Raw genomic sequence first — 20013 nt, 5'->3', positions numbered from 1 at the left:
GAAATCTATTTTGGGCTACAAATTGTCTGTAGGAACCCTATTTGAATCTGTTTTTTTGTAATGGAAAAAAAAAGTTTTTGGTTGAAAATGTAGACCTTGGAATCTCAAATCACTAATACCGGCATATCAATCTAAATCACACATCTTGGTGACCATAAACTAAACGTCAATCTGCACTTGGAGATGTACTGTAAAAAGAGAATGTAATCTGTTAATAAATGTACACATAGGATCCAAAATTTTGCTGTTAATCAAGTGCCAGTGGTGTAGTGGTATCATGCAAGATTCCCATTCTTGTAACCCGGGTTCGATTCCCGGCTGGCGCATCCACTGGGTTCCTTTTCATGACTTTGTAAAACAAGACAAAATGTATTGCCAAATGCTAAACACAGGTGTGAATATTATTGTGCTCTTTCAGGTGAGAAAGCAATATCTACAGCGAAAATTTTCTTTACTTCTGTGCTTTTATGTTCCCAGTGCCCTAATGATTACCACAATATCTCTGTACTGACTATTGTGTCGCCTCGTCCTGTTAGTGCTAACTGATATGTGACTAGAGGGAATACATTCACAAGTAAACCATCTTGTCTTAATCGAATTAAGTCCCAGCCATTAAAAATCGTTGGCTTTGGTTCCAAGATCTATATTCTGAATGAAATGCAAGAGACAGAGCTGTCTTAAGTCAACGAAAGTTGTTATGAGGTAGGCGGAATTTTACACTCAGTAACAACAGCCATAGAGCTCAGCTCACCAGACAGATTAAGCTCATCGCCTGCCTCTTGCAACCTCTACTCTCTTGTCCTCAACTTTATTTTTTAGTGAATTTCAAAGTGCACAACATTGTGAGGAAGGAAATGGCATAGCCAAGTCCTCGTGAAAGCCAAAGGACATGAGTAAACAGATGCATGAGCACATATAAAGCTTGTTACAACTTTATCGGTTAGTGCAGAGGCCCAGTGGCCTAATGGATAAGGCATCGGCCTTCGGAGCTGAGGATTGTGGGTTCGAGTCCCATCTGGGTCAACTTATAAATTAGATGGAAAAAGCATATCATGCCTAATGGCGTTCAGCCGCATTGGTCTATGGACTTTCTATAAAATCCTCTGCATGATTCCTTGGGCAGTCTTATCTTTAAGAGGAATTGTATTGACAGGACACAAACTGCAAGAATTGCCATATTATGTGCCACAGCCTAAATCTTTGTCCACACGTTTATTTCTGAGTGATTTCAATGAGCGCAATCTTATAAAACGTGAAAAGTAACATTGCGTTCTTTTCAAGACAGTAAATATTATGTCCTGCTATTTTGCATTATTCTTGAGAGCAGGTATTGATTTTTAGCTGAATTCAGCACTGACCAAATCATCTGAAGTTTTGAATATGTCAATCCACTCTTGTCTCAGGGGAAACAGGATAAATTGAAATCTATTTTGGGCTACAAATTGTCTGTAGGAACCCTATTTGAATCTGTTTTTTTGTAATGGAAAAAAAAAGTTTTTGGTTGAAAATGTAGACCTTGGAATCTCAAATCACTAATACCGGCATATCAATCTAAATCACACATCTTGGTGACCATAAACTAAACGTCAATCTGCACTTGGAGATGTACTGTAAAAAGAGAATGTAATCTGTTAATAAATGTACACATAGGATCCAAAATTTTGCTGTTAATCAAGTGCCAGTGGTGTAGTGGTATCATGCAAGATTCCCATTCTTGTAACCCGGGTTCGATTCCCGGCTGGCGCATCCACTGGGTTCCTTTTCATGACTTTGTAAAACAAGACAAAATGTATTGCCAAATGCTAAACACAGGTGTGAATATTATTGTGCTCTTTCAGGTGAGAAAGCAATATCTACAGCGAAAATTTTCTTTACTTCTGTGCTTTTATGTTCCCAGTGCCCTAATGATTACCACAATATCTCTGTACTGACTATTGTGTCGCCTCGTCCTGTTAGTGCTAACTGATATGTGACTAGAGGGAATACATTCACAAGTAAACCATCTTGTCTTAATCGAATTAAGTCCCAGCCATTAAAAATCGTTGGCTTTGGTTCCAAGATCTATATTCTGAATGAAATGCAAGAGACAGAGCTGTCTTAAGTCAACGAAAGTTGTTATGAGGTAGGCGGAATTTTACACTCAGTAACAACAGCCATAGAGCTCAGCTCACCAGACAGATTAAGCTCATCGCCTGCCTCTTGCAACCTCTACTCTCTTGTCCTCAACTTTATTTTTTAGTGAATTTCAAAGTGCACAACATTGTGAGGAAGGAAATGGCATAGCCAAGTCCTCGTGAAAGCCAAAGGACATGAGTAAACAGATGCATGAGCACATATAAAGCTTGTTACAACTTTATCGGTTAGTGCAGAGGCCCAGTGGCCTAATGGATAAGGCATCGGCCTTCGGAGCTGAGGATTGTGGGTTTGAGTCCCATCTGGGTCAACTTATAAATTAGATGGAAAAAGCATATCATGCCTAATGGCGTTCAGCCGCATTGGTCTATGTACTTTCTATAAAATCCTCTGCATGATTCCTTGGGCAGTCTTATCTTTAAGAGGAATTGTATTGACAGGACACAAACTGCAAGAATTGCCATATTATGTGCCACAGCCTAAATCTTTGTCCACACGTTTATTTCTGAGTGATTTCAATGAGCGCAATCTTATAAAACGTGAAAAGTAACATTGCGTTCTTTTCAAGACAGTAAATATTATGTCCTGCTATTTTGCATTATTCTTGAGAGCAGGTATTGATTTTTAGCTGAATTCAGCACTGACCAAATCATCTGAAGTTTTGAATATGTCAATCCACTCTTGTCTCAGGGGAAACAGGATAAATTGAAATCTATTTTGGGCTACAAATTGTCTGTAGGAACCCTATTTGAATCTGTTTTTTTGTAATGGAAAAAAAAAGTTTTTGGTTGAAAATGTAGACCTTGGAATCTCAAATCACTAATACCGGCATATCAATCTAAATCACACATCTTGGTGACCATAAACTAAACGTCAATCTGCACTTGGAGATGTACTGTAAAAAGAGAATGTAATCTGTTAATAAATGTACACATAGGATCCAAAATTTTGCTGTTAATCAAGTGCCAGTGGTGTAGTGGTATCATGCAAGATTCCCATTCTTGTAACCCGGGTTCGATTCCCGGCTGGCGCATCCACTGGGTTCCTTTTCATGACTTTGTAAAACAAGACAAAATGTATTGCCAAATGCTAAACACAGGTGTGAATATTATTGTGCTCTTTCAGGTGAGAAAGCAATATCTACAGCGAAAATTTTCTTTACTTCTGTGCTTTTATGTTCCCAGTGCCCTAATGATTACCACAATATCTCTGTACTGACTATTGTGTCGCCTCGTCCTGTTAGTGCTAACTGATATGTGACTAGAGGGAATACATTCACAAGTAAACCATCTTGTCTTAATCGAATTAAGTCCCAGCCATTAAAAATCGTTGGCTTTGGTTCCAAGATCTATATTCTGAATGAAATGCAAGAGACAGAGCTGTCTTAAGTCAACGAAAGTTGTTATGAGGTAGGCGGAATTTTACACTCAGTAACAACAGCCATAGAGCTCAGCTCACCAGACAGATTAAGCTCATCGCCTGCCTCTTGCAACCTCTACTCTCTTGTCCTCAACTTTATTTTTTAGTGAATTTCAAAGTGCACAACATTGTGAGGAAGGAAATGGCATAGCCAAGTCCTCGTGAAAGCCAAAGGACATGAGTAAACAGATGCATGAGCACATATAAAGCTTGTTACAACTTTATCGGTTAGTGCAGAGGCCCAGTGGCCTAATGGATAAGGCATCGGCCTTCGGAGCTGAGGATTGTGGGTTCGAGTCCCATCTGGGTCAACTTATAAATTAGATGGAAAAAGCATATCATGCCTAATGGCGTTCAGCCGCATTGGTCTATGTACTTTCTATAAAATCCTCTGCATGATTCCTTGGGCAGTCTTATCTTTAAGAGGAATTGTATTGACAGGACACAAACTGCAAGAATTGCCATATTATGTGCCACAGCCTAAATCTTTGTCCACACGTTTATTTCTGAGTGATTTCAATGAGCGCAATCTTATAAAACGTGAAAAGTAACATTGCGTTCTTTTCAAGACAGTAAATATTATGTCCTGCTATTTTGCATTATTCTTGAGAGCAGGTATTGATTTTTAGCTGAATTCAGCACTGACCAAATCATCTGAAGTTTTGAATATGTCAATCCACTCTTGTCTCAGGGGAAACAGGATAAATTGAAATCTATTTTGGGCTACAAATTGTCTGTAGGAACCCTATTTGAATCTGTTTTTTTGTAATGGAAAAAAAAAGTTTTTGGTTGAAAATGTAGACCTTGGAATCTCAAATCACTAATACCGGCATATCAATCTAAATCACACATCTTGGTGACCATAAACTAAACGTCAATCTGCACTTGGAGATGTACTGTAAAAAGAGAATGTAATCTGTTAATAAATGTACACATAGGATCCAAAATTTTGCTGTTAATCAAGTGCCAGTGGTGTAGTGGTATCATGCAAGATTCCCATTCTTGTAACCCGGGTTCGATTCCCGGCTGGCGCATCCACTGGGTTCCTTTTCATGACTTTGTAAAACAAGACAAAGTTGTTATGAGGTAGGCGGAATTTTACACTCAGTAACAAGACAGTAAATATTATGTCCTGCTATTTTGCATTATTCTTGAGAGCAGGTATTGATTTTTAGCTGAATTCAGCACTGACCAAATCATCTGAATTTTTGAATATGTCAATCCACTCTTGTCTCAGGGGAAACAGGATAAATTGAAATCTATTTTGGGCTACAAATTGTCTGTAGGAACCCTATTTGAATCTGTTTTTTTGTAATGGAAAAAAAAAGTTTTTGGTTGAAAATGTAGACCTTGGAATCTCAAATCACTAATACCGGCATATCAATCTAAATCACACATCTTGGTGACCATAAACTAAACGTCAATCTGCACTTGGAGATGTACTGTAAAAAGAGAATGTAATCTGTTAATAAATGTACACATAGGATCCAAAATTTTGCTGTTAATCAAGTGCCAGTGGTGTAGTGGTATCATGCAAAATTCCCATTCTTGTAACCCGGGTTCGATTCCCGGCTGGCGCATCCACTGGGTTCCTTTTCATGACTTTGTAAAACAAGACAAAATGTATTGCCAAATGCTAAACACAGGTGTGAATATTATTGTGCTCTTTCAGGTGAGAAAGCAATATCTACAGCGAAAATTTTCTTTACTTCTGTGCTTTTATGTTCCCAGTGCCCTAATGATTACCACAATATCTCTGTACTGACTATTGTGTCGCCTCGTCCTGTTAGTGCTAACTGATATGTGACTAGAGGGAATACATTCACAAGTAAACCATCTTGTCTTAATCGAATTAAGTCCCAGCCATTAAAAATCGTTGGCTTTGGTTCCAAGATCTATATTCTGAATGAAATGCAAGAGACAGAGCTGTCTTAAGTCAACGAAAGTTGTTATGAGGTAGGCGGAATTTTACACTCAGTAACAACAGCCATAGAGCTCAGCTCACCAGACAGATTAAGCTCATCGCCTGCCTCTTGCAACCTCTACTCTCTTGTCCTCAACTTTATTTTTTAGTGAATTTCAAAGTGCACAACATTGTGAGGAAGGAAATGGCATAGCCAAGTCCTCGTGAAAGCCAAAGGACATGAGTAAACAGATGCATGAGCACATATAAAGCTTGTTACAACTTTATCGGTTAGTGCAGAGGCCCAGTGGCCTAATGGATAAGGCATCGGCCTTCGGAGCTGAGGATTGTGGGTTCGAGTCCCATCTGGGTCAACTTATAAATTAGATGGAAAAAGCATATCATGCCTAATGGCGTTCAGCCGCATTGGTCTATGTACTTTCTATAAAATCCTCTGCATGATTCCTTGGGCAGTCTTATCTTTAAGAGGAATTGTATTGACAGGACACAAACTGCAAGAATTGCCATATTATGTGCCACAGCCTAAATCTTTGTCCACACGTTTATTTCTGAGTGATTTCAATGAGCGCAATCTTATAAAACGTGAAAAGTAACATTGCGTTCTTTTCAAGACAGTAAATATTATATCCTGCTATTTTGCATTATTCTTGAGAGCAGGTATTGATTTTTAGCTGAATTCAGCACTGACCAAATCATCTGAAGTTTTGAATATGTCAATCCACTCTTGTCTCAGGGGAAACAGGATAAATTGAAATCTATTTTGGGCTACAAATTGTCTGTAGGAACCCTATTTGAATCTGTTTTTTTGTAATGGAAAAAAAAAGTTTTTGGTTGAAAATGTAGACCTTGGAATCTCAAATCACTAATACCGGCATATCAATCTAAATCACACATCTTGGTGACCATAAACTAAACGTCAATCTGCACTTGGAGATGTACTGTAAAAAGAGAATGTAATCTGTTAATAAATGTACACATAGGATCCAAAATTTTGCTGTTAATCAAGTGCCAGTGGTGTAGTGGTATCATGCAAGATTCCCATTCTTGTAACCCGGGTTCGATTCCCGGCTGGCGCATCCACTGGGTTCCTTTTCATGACTTTGTAAAACAAGACAAAGTTGTTATGAGGTAGGCGGAATTTTACACTCAGTAACAAGACAGTAAATATTATGTCCTGCTATTTTGCATTATTCTTGAGAGCAGGTATTGATTTTTAGCTGAATTCAGCACTGACCAAATCATCTGAATTTTTGAATATGTCAATCCACTCTTGTCTCAGGGGAAACAGGATGAATTGAAATCTATTTTGGGCTACAAATTGTCTGTAGGAACCCTATTTGAATCTGTTTTTATGTAATGGAAAAAAAAAAAGTTTTTGGTTGAAAATGTAGACCTTGGAATCTCAAATCACTAATACCGGCATATCAATCTAAATCACACATCTTGGTGACCATAAACTAAACGTCAATCTGCACTTGGAGATGTACTGTAAAAAGAGAATGTAATCTGTTAATAAGTGTACACATAGGATCCAAAATTTTGCTGTTAATCAAGTGCCAGTGGTGTAGTGGTATCATGCAAGATTCCCATTCTTGTAACCTGGGTTCGATTCCCGGCTGGCGCATCCAATGGGTTCCTTTTCATGACTTTGTAAAACAAGACAAAATGTATTGCCAAATGCTAAACACAGGCGTGAATATTATTGTGCTCTTTCAGGTGAGAAAGCAATATCTACAGCGAAAATTTTCTTTACTTCTGTGCTTTTATGTTCCCAGTGCCCTAATGATTACCACAATATCTCTGTACTGACTATTGTGTCGCCTCGTCCTGTTAGTGCTAACTGATATGTGACTAGAGGGAATACATTCACAAGTAAACCATCTTGTCTTAATCGAATTAAGTCCCAGCCATTAAAAATCGTTGGCTTTGGTTCCAAGATCTATATTCTGAATGAAATGCAAGAGACAGAGCTGTCTTAAGTCAACGAAAGTTGTTATGAGGTAGGCGGAATTTTACACTCAGTAACAACAGCCATAGAGCTCAGCTCACCAGACAGATTAAGCTCATCGCCTGCCTCTTGCAACCTCTACTCTCTTGTCCTCAACTTTATTTTTTAGTGAATTTCAAAGTGCACAACATTGTGAGGAAGGAAATGGCATAGCCAAGTCCTCGTGAAAGCCAAAGGACATGAGTAAACAGATGCATGAGCACATATAAAGCTTGTTACAACTTTATCGATTAGGGCAGAGGCCCAGTGGCCTAATGGATAAGGCATCAGCCTTCGGAGCTGAGGATTGTGGGTTCGAGTCCCATCTGGGTCAACTTATAAATTAGATGGAAAAAGCATATCATGCCTAATGGCGTTCAGCCACATTGGTCTATGGACTTTCTATAAAATCCTCTGCATGATTCCTTGGGCAGTCTTATCTTTAAGAGGAATTGTATTGACAGGACACAAACTGCAAGAATTGCCATATTATGTGCCACAGCCTAAATCTTTGTCCACACGTTTATTTCTGAGTGATTTAAATGAGCGCAATCTTATAAAACGTGAAAAGTAACATTGCGTTCTTTTCAAGACAGTAAATATTATGTCCTGCTATTTTGCATTATTCTTGAGAGCAGGTATTGATTTTTAGCTGAATTCAGCACTGACCAAATCATCTGAATTTTTGAATATGTCAATCCACTCTTGTCTCAGGGGAAACAGGATAAATTGAAATCTATTTTGGGCTACAAATTGTCTGTAGGAACCCTATTTGAATCTGTTTTTATGTAATGGAAAAAAAAAGTTTTTGGTTGAAAATGTAGACCTTGGAATCTCAAATCACTAATACCGGCATATCAATCTAAATCACACATCTTGGTGACCATAAACTAAACGTCAATCTGCACTTGGAGATGTACTGTAAAAAGAGAATGTAATCTGTTAATAAATGTACACATAGGATCCAAAATTTTGCTGTTAATCAAGTGCCAGTGGTGTAGTGGTATCATGCAAGATTCCCATTCTTGTAACCCGGGTTCGATTCCCGGCTGGCGCATCCACTGGGTTCCTTTTCATGACTTTGTAAAACAAGACAAAATGTATTGCCAAATGCTAAACACAGGTGTGAATATTATTGTGCTCTTTCAGGTGAGAAAGCAATATCTACAGCGAAAATTTTCTTTACTTCTGTGCTTTTATGTTCCCAGTGCCCTAATGATTACCACAATATCTCTGTACTGACTATTGTGTCGCCTCGTCCTGTTAGTGCTAACTGATATGTGACTAGAGGGAATACATTCACAAGTAAACCATCTTGTCTTAATCGAATTAAGTCCCAGCCATTAAAAATCGTTGGCTTTGGTTCCAAGATCTATATTCTGAATGAAATGCAAGAGACAGAGCTGTCTTAAGTCAACGAAAGTTGTTATGAGGTAGGCGGAATTTTACACTCAGTAACAACAGCCATAGAGCTCAGCTCACCAGACAGATTAAGCTCATCGCCTGCCTCTTGCAACCTCTACTCTCTTGTCCTCAACTTTATTTTTTAGTGAATTTCAAAGTGCACAACATTGTGAGGAAGGAAATGGCATAGCCAAGTCCTCGTGAAAGCCAAAGGACATGAGTAAACAGATGCATGAGCACATATAAAGCTTGTTACAACTTTATCGGTTAGTGCAGAGGCCCAGTGGCCTAATGGATAAGGCATCGGCCTTCGGAGCTGAGGATTGTGGGTTTGAGTCCCATCTGGGTCAACTTATAAATTAGATGGAAAAAGCATATCATGCCTAATGGCGTTCAGCCGCATTGGTCTATGTACTTTCTATAAAATCCTCTGCATGATTCCTTGGGCAGTCTTATCTTTAAGAGGAATTGTATTGACAGGACACAAACTGCAAGAATTGCCATATTATGTGCCACAGCCTAAATCTTTGTCCACACGTTTATTTCTGAGTGATTTCAATGAGCGCAATCTTATAAAACGTGAAAAGTAACATTGCGTTCTTTTCAAGACAGTAAATATTATGTCCTGCTATTTTGCATTATTCTTGAGAGCAGGTATTGATTTTTAGCTGAATTCAGCACTGACCAAATCATCTGAAGTTTTGAATATGTCAATCCACTCTTGTCTCAGGGGAAACAGGATAAATTGAAATCTATTTTGGGCTACAAATTGTCTGTAGGAACCCTATTTGAATCTGTTTTTTTTTAATGGAAAAAAAAAGTTTTTGGTTGAAAATGTAGACCTTGGAATCTCAAATCACTAATACCGGCATATCAATCTAAATCACACATCTTGGTGACCATAAACTAAACGTCAATCTGCACTTGGAGATGTACTGTAAAAAGAGAATGTAATCTGTTAATAAATGTACACATAGGATCCAAAATTTTGCTGTTAATCAAGTGCCAGTGGTGTAGTGGTATCATGCAAGATTCCCATTCTTGTAACCCGGGTTCGATTCCCGGCTGGCGCATCCACTGGGTTCCTTTTCATGACTTTGTAAAACAAGACAAAATGTATTGCCAAATGCTAAACACAGGTGTGAATATTATTGTGCTCTTTCAGGTGAGAAAGCAATATCTACAGCGAAAATTTTCTTTACTTCTGTGCTTTTATGTTCCCAGTGCCCTAATGATTACCACAATATCTCTGTACTGACTATTGTGTCGCCTCGTCCTGTTAGTGCTAACTGATATGTGACTAGAGGGAATACATTCACAAGTAAACCATCTTGTCTTAATCGAATTAAGTCCCAGCCATTAAAAATCGTTGGCTTTGGTTCCAAGATCTATATTCTGAATGAAATGCAAGAGACAGAGCTGTCTTAAGTCAACGAAAGTTGTTATGAGGTAGGCGGAATTTTACACTCAGTAACAACAGCCATAGAGCTCAGCTCACCAGACAGATTAAGCTCATCGCCTGCCTCTTGCAACCTCTACTCTCTTGTCCTCAACTTTATTTTTTAGTGAATTTCAAAGTGCACAACATTGTGAGGAAGGAAATGGCATAGCCAAGTCCTCGTGAAAGCCAAAGGACATGAGTAAACAGATGCATGAGCACATATAAAGCTTGTTACAACTTTATCGGTTAGTGCAGAGGCCCAGTGGCCTAATGGATAAGGCATCGGCCTTCGGAGCTGAGGATTGTGGGTTTGAGTCCCATCTGGGTCAACTTATAAATTAGATGGAAAAAGCATATCATGCCTAATGGCGTTCAGCCGCATTGGTCTATGTACTTTCTATAAAATCCTCTGCATGATTCCTTGGGCAGTCTTATCTTTAAGAGGAATTGTATTGACAGGACACAAACTGCAAGAATTGCCATATTATGTGCCACAGCCTAAATCTTTGTCCACACGTTTATTTCTGAGTGATTTCAATGAGCGCAATCTTATAAAACGTGAAAAGTAACATTGCGTTCTTTTCAAGACAGTAAATATTATGTCCTGCTATTTTGCATTATTCTTGAGAGCAGGTATTGATTTTTAGCTGAATTCAGCACTGACCAAATCATCTGAAGTTTTGAATATGTCAATCCACTCTTGTCTCAGGGGAAACAGGATAAATTGAAATCTATTTTGGGCTACAAATTGTCTGTAGGAACCCTATTTGAATCTGTTTTTTTGTAATGGAAAAAAAAAGTTTTTGGTTGAAAATGTAGACCTTGGAATCTCAAATCACTAATACCGGCATATCAATCTAAATCACACATCTTGGTGACCATAAACTAAACGTCAATCTGCACTTGGAGATGTACTGTAAAAAGAGAATGTAATCTGTTAATAAATGTACACATAGGATCCAAAATTTTGCTGTTAATCAAGTGCCAGTGGTGTAGTGGTATCATGCAAGATTCCCATTCTTGTAACCCGGGTTCGATTCCCGGCTGGCGCATCCACTGGGTTCCTTTTCATGACTTTGTAAAACAAGACAAAGTTGTTATGAGGTAGGCGGAATTTTACACTCAGTAACAAGACAGTAAATATTATGTCCTGCTATTTTGCATTATTCTTGAGAGCAGGTATTGATTTTTAGCTGAATTCAGCACTGACCAAATCATCTGAATTTTTGAATATGTCAATCCACTCTTGTCTCAGGGGAAACAGGATGAATTGAAATCTATTTTGGGCTACAAATTGTCTGTAGGAACCCTATTTGAATCTGTTTTTATGTAATGGAAAAAAAAAAAGTTTTTGGTTGAAAATGTAGACCTTGGAATCTCAAATCACTAATACCGGCATATCAATCTAAATCACACATCTTGGTGACCATAAACTAAACGTCAATCTGCACTTGGAGATGTACTGTAAAAAGAGAATGTAATCTGTTAATAAGTGTACACATAGGATCCAAAATTTTGCTGTTAATCAAGTGCCAGTGGTGTAGTGGTATCATGCAAGATTCCCATTCTTGTAACCTGGGTTCGATTCCCGGCTGGCGCATCCAATGGGTTCCTTTTCATGACTTTGTAAAACAAGACAAAATGTATTGCCAAATGCTAAACACAGGCGTGAATATTATTGTGCTCTTTCAGGTGAGAAAGCAATATCTACAGCGAAAATTTTCTTTACTTCTGTGCTTTTATGTTCCCAGTGCCCTAATGATTACCACAATATCTCTGTACTGACTATTGTGTCGCCTCGTCCTGTTAGTGCTAACTGATATGTGACTAGAGGGAATACATTCACAAGTAAACCATCTTGTCTTAATCGAATTAAGTCCCAGCCATTAAAAATCGTTGGCTTTGGTTCCAAGATCTATATTCTGAATGAAATGCAAGAGACAGAGCTGTCTTAAGTCAACGAAAGTTGTTATGAGGTAGGCGGAATTTTACACTCAGTAACAACAGCCATAGAGCTCAGCTCACCAGACAGATTAAGCTCATCGCCTGCCTCTTGCAACCTCTACTCTCTTGTCCTCAACTTTATTTTTTAGTGAATTTCAAAGTGCACAACATTGTGAGGAAGGAAATGGCATAGCCAAGTCCTCGTGAAAGCCAAAGGACATGAGTAAACAGATGCATGAGCACATATAAAGCTTGTTACAACTTTATCGATTAGGGCAGAGGCCCAGTGGCCTAATGGATAAGGCATCAGCCTTCGGAGCTGAGGATTGTGGGTTCGAGTCCCATCTGGGTCAACTTATAAATTAGATGGAAAAAGCATATCATGCCTAATGGCGTTCAGCCGCATTGGTCTATGGACTTTCTATAAAATCCTCTGCATGATTCCTTGGGCAGTCTTATCTTTAAGAGGAATTGTATTGACAGGACACAAACTGCAAGAATTGCCATATTATGTGCCACAGCCTAAATCTTTGTCCACACGTTTATTTCTGAGTGATTTAAATGAGCGCAATCTTATAAAACGTGAAAAGTAACATTGCGTTCTTTTCAAGACAGTAAATATTATGTCCTGCTATTTTGCATTATTCTTGAGAGCAGGTATTGATTTTTAGCTGAATTCAGCACTGACCAAATCATCTGAATTTTTGAATATGTCAATCCACTCTTGTCTCAGGGGAAACAGGATAAATTGAAATCTATTTTGGGCTACAAATTGTCTGTAGGAACCCTATTTGAATCTGTTTTTATGTAATGGAAAAAAAAAGTTTTTGGTTGAAAATGTAGACCTTGGAATCTCAAATCACTAATACCGGCATATCAATCTAAATCACACATCTTGGTGACCATAAACTAAACGTCAATCTGCACTTGGAGATGTACTGTAAAAAGAGAATGTAATCTGTTAATAAATGTACACATAGGATCCAAAATTTTGCTGTTAATCAAGTGCCAGTGGTGTAGTGGTATCATGCAAGATTCCCATTCTTGTAACCCGGGTTCGATTCCCGGCTGGCGCATCCACTGGGTTCCTTTTCATGACTTTGTAAAACAAGACAAAATGTATTGCCAAATGCTAAACACAGGTGTGAATATTATTGTGCTCTTTCAGGTGAGAAAGCAATATCTACAGCGAAAATTTTCTTTACTTCTGTGCTTTTATGTTCCCAGTGCCCTAATGATTACCACAATATCTCTGTACTGACTATTGTGTCGCCTCGTCCTGTTAGTGCTAACTGATATGTGACTAGAGGGAATACATTCACAAGTAAACCATCTTGTCTTAATCGAATTAAGTCCCAGCCATTAAAAATCGTTGGCTTTGGTTCCAAGATCTATATTCTGAATGAAATGCAAGAGACAGAGCTGTCTTAAGTCAACGAAAGTTGTTATGAGGTAGGCGGAATTTTACACTCAGTAACAACAGCCATAGAGCTCAGCTCACCAGACAGATTAAGCTCATCGCCTGCCTCTTGCAACCTCTACTCTCTTGTCCTCAACTTTATTTTTTAGTGAATTTCAAAGTGCACAACATTGTGAGGAAGGAAATGGCATAGCCAAGTCCTCGTGAAAGCCAAAGGACATGAGTAAACAGATGCATGAGCACATATAAAGCTTGTTACAACTTTATCGATTAGTGCAGAGGCCCAGTGGCCTAATGGATAAGGCATCAGCCTTCGGAGCTGAGGATTGTGGGTTCGAGTCCCATCTGGGTCAACTTATAAATTAGATGGAAAAAGCATATCATGCCTAATGGCGTTCAGCCGCATTGGTCTATGGACTTTCTATAAAATCCTCTGCATGATTCCTTGGGCAGTCTTATCTTTAAGAGGAATTGTATTGACAGGACACAAACTGCAAGAATTGCCATATTATGTGCCACAGCCTAAATCTTTGTCCACACATTTATTTCTGAGTGATTTCAATGAGCGCAATCTTATAAAACGTGAAAAGTAACATTGCGTTCTTTTCAAGACAGTAAATATTATGTCCTGCTATTTTGCATTATTCTTGAGAGCAGGTATTGATTTTTAGCTGAATTCAGCACTGACCAAATCATCTGAATTTTTGAATATGTCAATCCACTCTTGTCTCAGGGGAAACAGGATAAATTGAAATCTATTTTGGGCTACAAATTGTCTGTAGGAACCCTATTTGAATCTGTTTTTATGTAATGGAAAAAAAAGTTTTTGGTTGAAAATGTAGACCTTGGAATCTCAAATCACTAATACCGGCATATCAATCTAAATCACACATCTTGGTGACCATAAACTAAACGTCAATCTGCACTTGGAGATGTACTGTAAAAAGAGAATGTAATCTGTTAATAAATGTACACATAGGATCCAAAATTTTGCTGTTAATCAAGTGCCAGTGGTGTAGTGGTATCATGCAAGATTCCCATTCTTGTAACCCGGGTTCGATTCCCGGCTGGCGCATCCACTGGGTTCCTTTTCATGACTTTGTAAAACAAGACAAAGTTGTTATGAGGTAGGCGGAATTTTACACTCAGTAACAAGACAGTAAATATTATGTCCTGCTATTTTGCATTATTCTTGAGAGCAGGTATTGATTTTTAGCTGAATTCAGCACTGACCAAATCATCTGAATTTTTGAATATGTCAATCCACTCTTGTCTCAGGGGAAACAGGATGAATTGAAATCTATTTTGGGCTACAAATTGTCTGTAGGAACCCTATTTGAATCTGTTTTTATGTAATGGAAAAAAAAAAAGTTTTTGGTTGAAAATGTAGACCTTGGAATCTCAAATCACTAATACCGGCATATCAATCTAAATCACACATCTTGGTGACCATAAACTAAACGTCAATCTGCACTTGGAGATGTACTGTAAAAAGAGAATGTAATCTGTTAATAAGTGTACACATAGGATCCAAAATTTTGCTGTTAATCAAGTGCCAGTGGTGTAGTGGTATCATGCAAGATTCCCATTCTTGTAACCTGGGTTCGATTCCCGGCTGGCGCATCCAATGGGTTCCTTTTCATGACTTTGTAAAACAAGACAAAATGTATTGCCAAATGCTAAACACAGGCGTGAATATTATTGTGCTCTTTCAGGTGAGAAAGCAATATCTACAGCGAAAATTTTCTTTACTTCTGTGCTTTTATGTTCCCAGTGCCCTAATGATTACCACAATATCTCTGTACTGACTATTGTGTCGCCTCGTCCTGTTAGTGCTAACTGATATGTGACTAGAGGGAATACATTCACAAGTAAACCATCTTGTCTTAATCGAATTAAGTCCCAGCCATTAAAAATCGTTGGCTTTGGTTCCAAGATCTATATTCTGAATGAAATGCAAGAGACAGAGCTGTCTTAAGTCAACGAAAGTTGTTATGAGGTAGGCGGAATTTTACACTCAGTAACAACAGCCATAGAGCTCAGCTCACCAGACAGATTAAGCTCATCGCCTGCCTCTTGCAACCTCTACTCTCTTGTCCTCAACTTTATTTTTTAGTGAATTTCAAAGTGCACAACATTGTGAGGAAGGAAATGGCATAGCCAAGTCCTCGTGAAAGCCAAAGGACATGAGTAAACAGATGCATGAGCACATATAAAGCTTGTTACAACTTTATCGATTAGGGCAGAGGCCCAGTGGCCTAATGGATAAGGCATCAGCCTTCGGAGCTGAGGATTGTGGGTTCGAGTCCCATCTGGGTCAACTTATAAATTAGATGGAAAAAGCATATCATGCCTAATGGCGTTCAGCCGCATTGGTCTATGGACTTTCTATAAAATCCTCTGCATGATTCCTTGGGCAGTCTTATCTTTAAGAGGAATTGTATTGACAGGACACAAACTGCAAGAATTGCCATATTATGTGCCACAGCCTAAATCTTTGTCCACACGTTTATTTCTGAGTGATTTCAATGAGCGCAATCTTATAAAACGTGAAAAGTAACATTGCGTTCTTTTCAAGACAGTAAATATTATGTCCTGCTATTTTGCATTATTCTTGAGAGCAGGTATTGATTTTTAGCTGAATTCAGCACTGACCAAATCATCTGAATTTTTGAATATGTCAATCCACTCTTGTCTCAGGGGAAACAGGATAAATTGAAATCTATTTTGGGCTACAAATTGTCTGTAGGAACCCTATTTGAATCTGTTTTTATGTAATGGAAAAAAAAAGTTTTTGGTTGAAAATGTAGACCTTGGAATCTCAAATCACTAATACCGGCATATCAATCTAAATCACACATCTTGGTGACCATAAACTAAACGTCAATCTGCACTTGGAGATGTACTGTAAAAAGAGAATGTAATCTGTTAATAAATGTACACATAGGATCCAAAATTTTGCTGTTAATCAAGTGCCAGTGGTGTAGTGGTATCATGCAAGATTCCCATTCTTGTAACCCGGGTTCGATTCCCGGCTGGCGCATCCACTGGGTTCCTTTTCATGACTTTGTAAAACAAGACAAAATGTATTGCCAAATGCTAAACACAGGTGTGAATATTATTGTGCTCTTTCAGGTGAGAAAGCAATATCTACAGCGAAAATTTTCTTTACTTCTGTGCTTTTATGTTCCCAGTGCCCTAATGATTACCACAATATCTCTGTACTGACTATTGTGTCGCCTCGTCCTGTTAGTGCTAACTGATATGTGACTAGAGGGAATACATTCACAAGTAAACCATCTTGTCTTAATCGAATTAAGTCCCAGCCATTAAAAATCGTTGGCTTTGGTTCCAAGATCTATATTCTGAATGAAATGCAAGAGACAGAGCTGTCTTAAGTCAACGAAAGTTGTTATGAGGTAGGCGGAATTTTACACTCAGTAACAACAGCCATAGAGCTCAGCTCACCAGACAGATTAAGCTCATCGCCTGCCTCTTGCAACCTCTACTCTCTTGTCCTCAACTTTATTTTTTAGTGAATTTCAAAGTGCACAACATTGTGAGGAAGGAAATGGCATAGCCAAGTCCTCGTGAAAGCCAAAGGACATGAGTAAACAGATGCATGAGCACATATAAAGCTTGTTACAACTTTATCGATTAGTGCAGAGGCCCAGTGGCCTAATGGATAAGGCATCAGCCTTCGGAGCTGAGGATTGTGGGTTCGAGTCCCATCTGGGTCAACTTATAAATTAGATGGAAAAAGCATATCATGCCTAATGGCGTTCAGCCGCATTGGTCTATGGACTTTCTATAAAATCCTCTGCATGATTCCTTGGGCAGTCTTATCTTTAAGAGGAATTGTATTGACAGGACACAAACTGCAAGAATTGCCATATTATGTGCCACAGCCTAAATCTTTGTCCACACGTTTATTTCTGAGTGATTTCAATGAGCGCAATCTTATAAAACGTGAAAAGTAACATTGCGTTCTTTTCAAGACAGTAAATATTATGTCCTGCTATTTTGCATTATTCTTGAGAGCAGGTATTGATTTTTAGCTGAATTCAGCACTGACCAAATCATCTGAATTTTTGAATATGTCAATCCACTCTTGTCTCAGGGGAAACAGGATAAATTGAAATCTATTTTGGGCTACAAATTGTCTGTAGGAACCCTATTTGAATCTGTTTTTATGTAATGGAAAAAAAAGTTTTGGCTTGAAAATGTAGACCTTGGAATCTCAAATCACTAATACCGGCATATCAATCTAAATCACACATCTTGGTGACCATAAACTAAACTTCAATCTGCACTTGGAGATGTACTGTAAAAAGAGAATGTAATCTGTTAATAAATGCACACATAGGATCCAAAATTTTGCTGTTAATCAAGTGCCAGTGGTGTAGTGGTATCATGCAAGATTCCCATTCTTGTAACCTGGGTTCGATTCCCGGCTGGCGCATCCAATGGGTTCCTTTTCATGACTTTGTAAAACAAGACAAAATGTATTGCCAAATGCTAAACACAGGCGTGAATATTATTGTGCTCTTTCAGGTGAGAAAGCAATATCTACAGCGAAAATTTTCTTTACTTCTGTGCTTTTATGTTCCCAGTGCCCTAATGATTACCACAATATCTCTGTACTGACTATTGTGTCGCCTCGTCCTGTTAGTGCTAACTGATATGTGACTAGAGGGAATACATTCACAAGTAAACCATCTTGTCTTAATCGAATTAAGTCCCAGCCATTAAAAATCGTTGGCTTTGGTTCCAAGATCTATATTCTGAATGAAATGCAAGAGACAGAGCTGTCTTAAGTCAACGAAAGTTGTTATGAGGTAGGCGGAATTTTACACTCAGTAACAACAGCCATAGAGCTCAGCTCACCAGACAGATTAAGCTCATCGCCTGCCTCTTGCAACCTCTACTCTCTTGTCCTCAACTTTATTTTTTAGTGAATTTCAAAGTGCACAACATTGTGAGGAAGGAAATGGCATAGCCAAGTCCTCGTGAAAGCCAAAGGACATGAGTAAACAGATGCATGAGCACATATAAAGCTTGTTACAACTTTATCGATTAGGGCAGAGGCCCAGTGGCCTAATGGATAAGGCATCAGCCTTCGGAGCTGAGGATTGTGGGTTCGAGTCCCATCTGGGTCAACTTATAAATTAGATGCAAAAAGCATATCATGCCTAATGGCGTTCAGCCGCATTGGTCTATGGACTTTCTATAAAATCCTCTGCATGATTCCTTGGGCAGTCTTATCTTTAAGAGGAATTGTATTGACAGGACACAAACTGCAAGAATTGCCATATTATGTGCCACAGCCTAAATCTTTGTCCACACGTTTATTTCTGAGTGATTTCAATGAGCGCAATCTTATAAAACGTGAAAAGTAACATTGCGTTCTTTTCAAGACAGTAAATATTATGTCCTGCTATTTTGCATTATTCTTGAGAGCAGGTATTGATTTTTAGCTGAATTCAGCACTGACCAAATCATCTGAATTTTTGAATATGTCAATCCACTCTTGTCTCAGGGGAAACAGGATAAATTGAAATCTATTTTGGGCTACAAATTGTCTGTAGGAACCCTATTTGAATCTGTTTTTATGTAATGGAAAAAAAAAGTTTTTGGTTGAAAATGTAGACCTTGGAATCTCAAATCACTAATACCGGCATATCAATCTAAATCACACATCTTGGTGACCATAAACTAAACGTCAATCTGCACTTGGAGATGTACTGTAAAAAGAGAATGTAATCTGTTAATAAATGTACACATAGGATCCAAAATTTTGCTGTTAATCAAGTGCCAGTGGTGTAGTGGTATCATGCAAGATTCCCATTCTTGTAACCTGGGTTCGATTCCCGGCTGGCGCATCCACTGGGTTCCTTTTCATGACTTTGTAAAACAAGACAAAATGTATTGCCAAATGCTAAACACAGGTGTGAATATTATTGTGCTCTTTCAGGTGAGAAAGCAATATCTACAGCGAAAATTTTCTTTACTTCTGTGCTTTTATGTTCCCAGTGCCCTAATGATTACCACAATATCTCTGTACTGACTATTGTGTCGCCTCGTCCTGTTAGTGCTAACTGATATGTGACTAGAGGGAATACATTCACAAGTAAACCATCTTGTCTTAATCGAATTAAGTCCCAGCCATTAAAAATCGTTGGCTTTGGTTCCAAGATCTATATTCTGAATGAAATGCAAGAGACAGAGCTGTCTTAAGTCAACGAAAGTTGTTATGAGGTAGGCGGAATTTTACACTCAGTAACAACAGCCATAGAGCTCAGCTCACCAGACAGATTAAGCTCATCGCCTGCCTCTTGCAA

General features: G+C 38.5%; 29 non-coding genes across 29 annotated transcripts; all 29 read left to right on the top strand.

Moving 5' to 3' along the window:
- Positions 1-255: 255 nt before the first annotated feature.
- Positions 256-326, top strand: trnag-ccc (transfer RNA glycine (anticodon CCC)). The gene has a single exon. It is a non-coding gene; the product is annotated as a tRNA-Gly (tRNA).
- Positions 327-950: 624 nt separating this feature from the next.
- On the top strand, positions 951-1023 carry trnar-ucg (transfer RNA arginine (anticodon UCG)). Its single transcript has one exon. It is a non-coding gene; the product is annotated as a tRNA-Arg (tRNA).
- Positions 1024-1675: 652 nt separating this feature from the next.
- Positions 1676-1746, top strand: trnag-ccc (transfer RNA glycine (anticodon CCC)). The gene has a single exon. It is a non-coding gene; the product is annotated as a tRNA-Gly (tRNA).
- A 624-nt stretch (positions 1747-2370) lies between these two features.
- Positions 2371-2443, top strand: trnar-ucg (transfer RNA arginine (anticodon UCG)). Its single transcript has one exon. It is a non-coding gene; the product is annotated as a tRNA-Arg (tRNA).
- A 652-nt stretch (positions 2444-3095) lies between these two features.
- Positions 3096-3166, top strand: trnag-ccc (transfer RNA glycine (anticodon CCC)). Its single transcript has one exon. It is a non-coding gene; the product is annotated as a tRNA-Gly (tRNA).
- Positions 3167-3790: 624 nt separating this feature from the next.
- On the top strand, positions 3791-3863 carry trnar-ucg (transfer RNA arginine (anticodon UCG)). Its single transcript has one exon. It is a non-coding gene; the product is annotated as a tRNA-Arg (tRNA).
- Positions 3864-4515: 652 nt separating this feature from the next.
- Positions 4516-4586, top strand: trnag-ccc (transfer RNA glycine (anticodon CCC)). The gene has a single exon. It is a non-coding gene; the product is annotated as a tRNA-Gly (tRNA).
- A 475-nt stretch (positions 4587-5061) lies between these two features.
- Positions 5062-5132, top strand: trnag-ccc (transfer RNA glycine (anticodon CCC)). The gene has a single exon. It is a non-coding gene; the product is annotated as a tRNA-Gly (tRNA).
- A 624-nt stretch (positions 5133-5756) lies between these two features.
- Positions 5757-5829, top strand: trnar-ucg (transfer RNA arginine (anticodon UCG)). The gene has a single exon. It is a non-coding gene; the product is annotated as a tRNA-Arg (tRNA).
- Positions 5830-6481: 652 nt separating this feature from the next.
- On the top strand, positions 6482-6552 carry trnag-ccc (transfer RNA glycine (anticodon CCC)). Its single transcript has one exon. It is a non-coding gene; the product is annotated as a tRNA-Gly (tRNA).
- Positions 6553-7029: 477 nt separating this feature from the next.
- Positions 7030-7100, top strand: trnag-ccc (transfer RNA glycine (anticodon CCC)). Its single transcript has one exon. It is a non-coding gene; the product is annotated as a tRNA-Gly (tRNA).
- Positions 7101-7724: 624 nt separating this feature from the next.
- On the top strand, positions 7725-7797 carry trnar-ucg (transfer RNA arginine (anticodon UCG)). Its single transcript has one exon. It is a non-coding gene; the product is annotated as a tRNA-Arg (tRNA).
- A 652-nt stretch (positions 7798-8449) lies between these two features.
- trnag-ccc (transfer RNA glycine (anticodon CCC)) lies at positions 8450-8520 on the top strand. Its single transcript has one exon. It is a non-coding gene; the product is annotated as a tRNA-Gly (tRNA).
- A 624-nt stretch (positions 8521-9144) lies between these two features.
- On the top strand, positions 9145-9217 carry trnar-ucg (transfer RNA arginine (anticodon UCG)). Its single transcript has one exon. It is a non-coding gene; the product is annotated as a tRNA-Arg (tRNA).
- A 652-nt stretch (positions 9218-9869) lies between these two features.
- Positions 9870-9940, top strand: trnag-ccc (transfer RNA glycine (anticodon CCC)). The gene has a single exon. It is a non-coding gene; the product is annotated as a tRNA-Gly (tRNA).
- A 624-nt stretch (positions 9941-10564) lies between these two features.
- Positions 10565-10637, top strand: trnar-ucg (transfer RNA arginine (anticodon UCG)). Its single transcript has one exon. It is a non-coding gene; the product is annotated as a tRNA-Arg (tRNA).
- Positions 10638-11289: 652 nt separating this feature from the next.
- Positions 11290-11360, top strand: trnag-ccc (transfer RNA glycine (anticodon CCC)). The gene has a single exon. It is a non-coding gene; the product is annotated as a tRNA-Gly (tRNA).
- A 477-nt stretch (positions 11361-11837) lies between these two features.
- On the top strand, positions 11838-11908 carry trnag-ccc (transfer RNA glycine (anticodon CCC)). Its single transcript has one exon. It is a non-coding gene; the product is annotated as a tRNA-Gly (tRNA).
- A 624-nt stretch (positions 11909-12532) lies between these two features.
- Positions 12533-12605, top strand: trnar-ucg (transfer RNA arginine (anticodon UCG)). The gene has a single exon. It is a non-coding gene; the product is annotated as a tRNA-Arg (tRNA).
- A 652-nt stretch (positions 12606-13257) lies between these two features.
- On the top strand, positions 13258-13328 carry trnag-ccc (transfer RNA glycine (anticodon CCC)). The gene has a single exon. It is a non-coding gene; the product is annotated as a tRNA-Gly (tRNA).
- Positions 13329-13952: 624 nt separating this feature from the next.
- Positions 13953-14025, top strand: trnar-ucg (transfer RNA arginine (anticodon UCG)). Its single transcript has one exon. It is a non-coding gene; the product is annotated as a tRNA-Arg (tRNA).
- Positions 14026-14676: 651 nt separating this feature from the next.
- Positions 14677-14747, top strand: trnag-ccc (transfer RNA glycine (anticodon CCC)). Its single transcript has one exon. It is a non-coding gene; the product is annotated as a tRNA-Gly (tRNA).
- Positions 14748-15224: 477 nt separating this feature from the next.
- trnag-ccc (transfer RNA glycine (anticodon CCC)) lies at positions 15225-15295 on the top strand. The gene has a single exon. It is a non-coding gene; the product is annotated as a tRNA-Gly (tRNA).
- A 624-nt stretch (positions 15296-15919) lies between these two features.
- On the top strand, positions 15920-15992 carry trnar-ucg (transfer RNA arginine (anticodon UCG)). The gene has a single exon. It is a non-coding gene; the product is annotated as a tRNA-Arg (tRNA).
- A 652-nt stretch (positions 15993-16644) lies between these two features.
- On the top strand, positions 16645-16715 carry trnag-ccc (transfer RNA glycine (anticodon CCC)). Its single transcript has one exon. It is a non-coding gene; the product is annotated as a tRNA-Gly (tRNA).
- A 624-nt stretch (positions 16716-17339) lies between these two features.
- Positions 17340-17412, top strand: trnar-ucg (transfer RNA arginine (anticodon UCG)). Its single transcript has one exon. It is a non-coding gene; the product is annotated as a tRNA-Arg (tRNA).
- A 651-nt stretch (positions 17413-18063) lies between these two features.
- Positions 18064-18134, top strand: trnag-ccc (transfer RNA glycine (anticodon CCC)). Its single transcript has one exon. It is a non-coding gene; the product is annotated as a tRNA-Gly (tRNA).
- Positions 18135-18758: 624 nt separating this feature from the next.
- Positions 18759-18831, top strand: trnar-ucg (transfer RNA arginine (anticodon UCG)). The gene has a single exon. It is a non-coding gene; the product is annotated as a tRNA-Arg (tRNA).
- Positions 18832-19483: 652 nt separating this feature from the next.
- Positions 19484-19554, top strand: trnag-ccc (transfer RNA glycine (anticodon CCC)). The gene has a single exon. It is a non-coding gene; the product is annotated as a tRNA-Gly (tRNA).
- The last annotated feature ends 459 nt before the right edge of the window (positions 19555-20013 follow it).

This window comes from Hoplias malabaricus, chromosome 11 (assembly GCF_029633855.1).
Source record: "Hoplias malabaricus isolate fHopMal1 chromosome 11, fHopMal1.hap1, whole genome shotgun sequence".
Classification (NCBI taxonomy): domain Eukaryota; kingdom Metazoa; phylum Chordata; class Actinopteri; order Characiformes; family Erythrinidae; genus Hoplias; species Hoplias malabaricus.
Note: the sequence above shows the minus strand (reverse complement) of the source record. Positions and strands in the feature narration are given on the sequence as shown.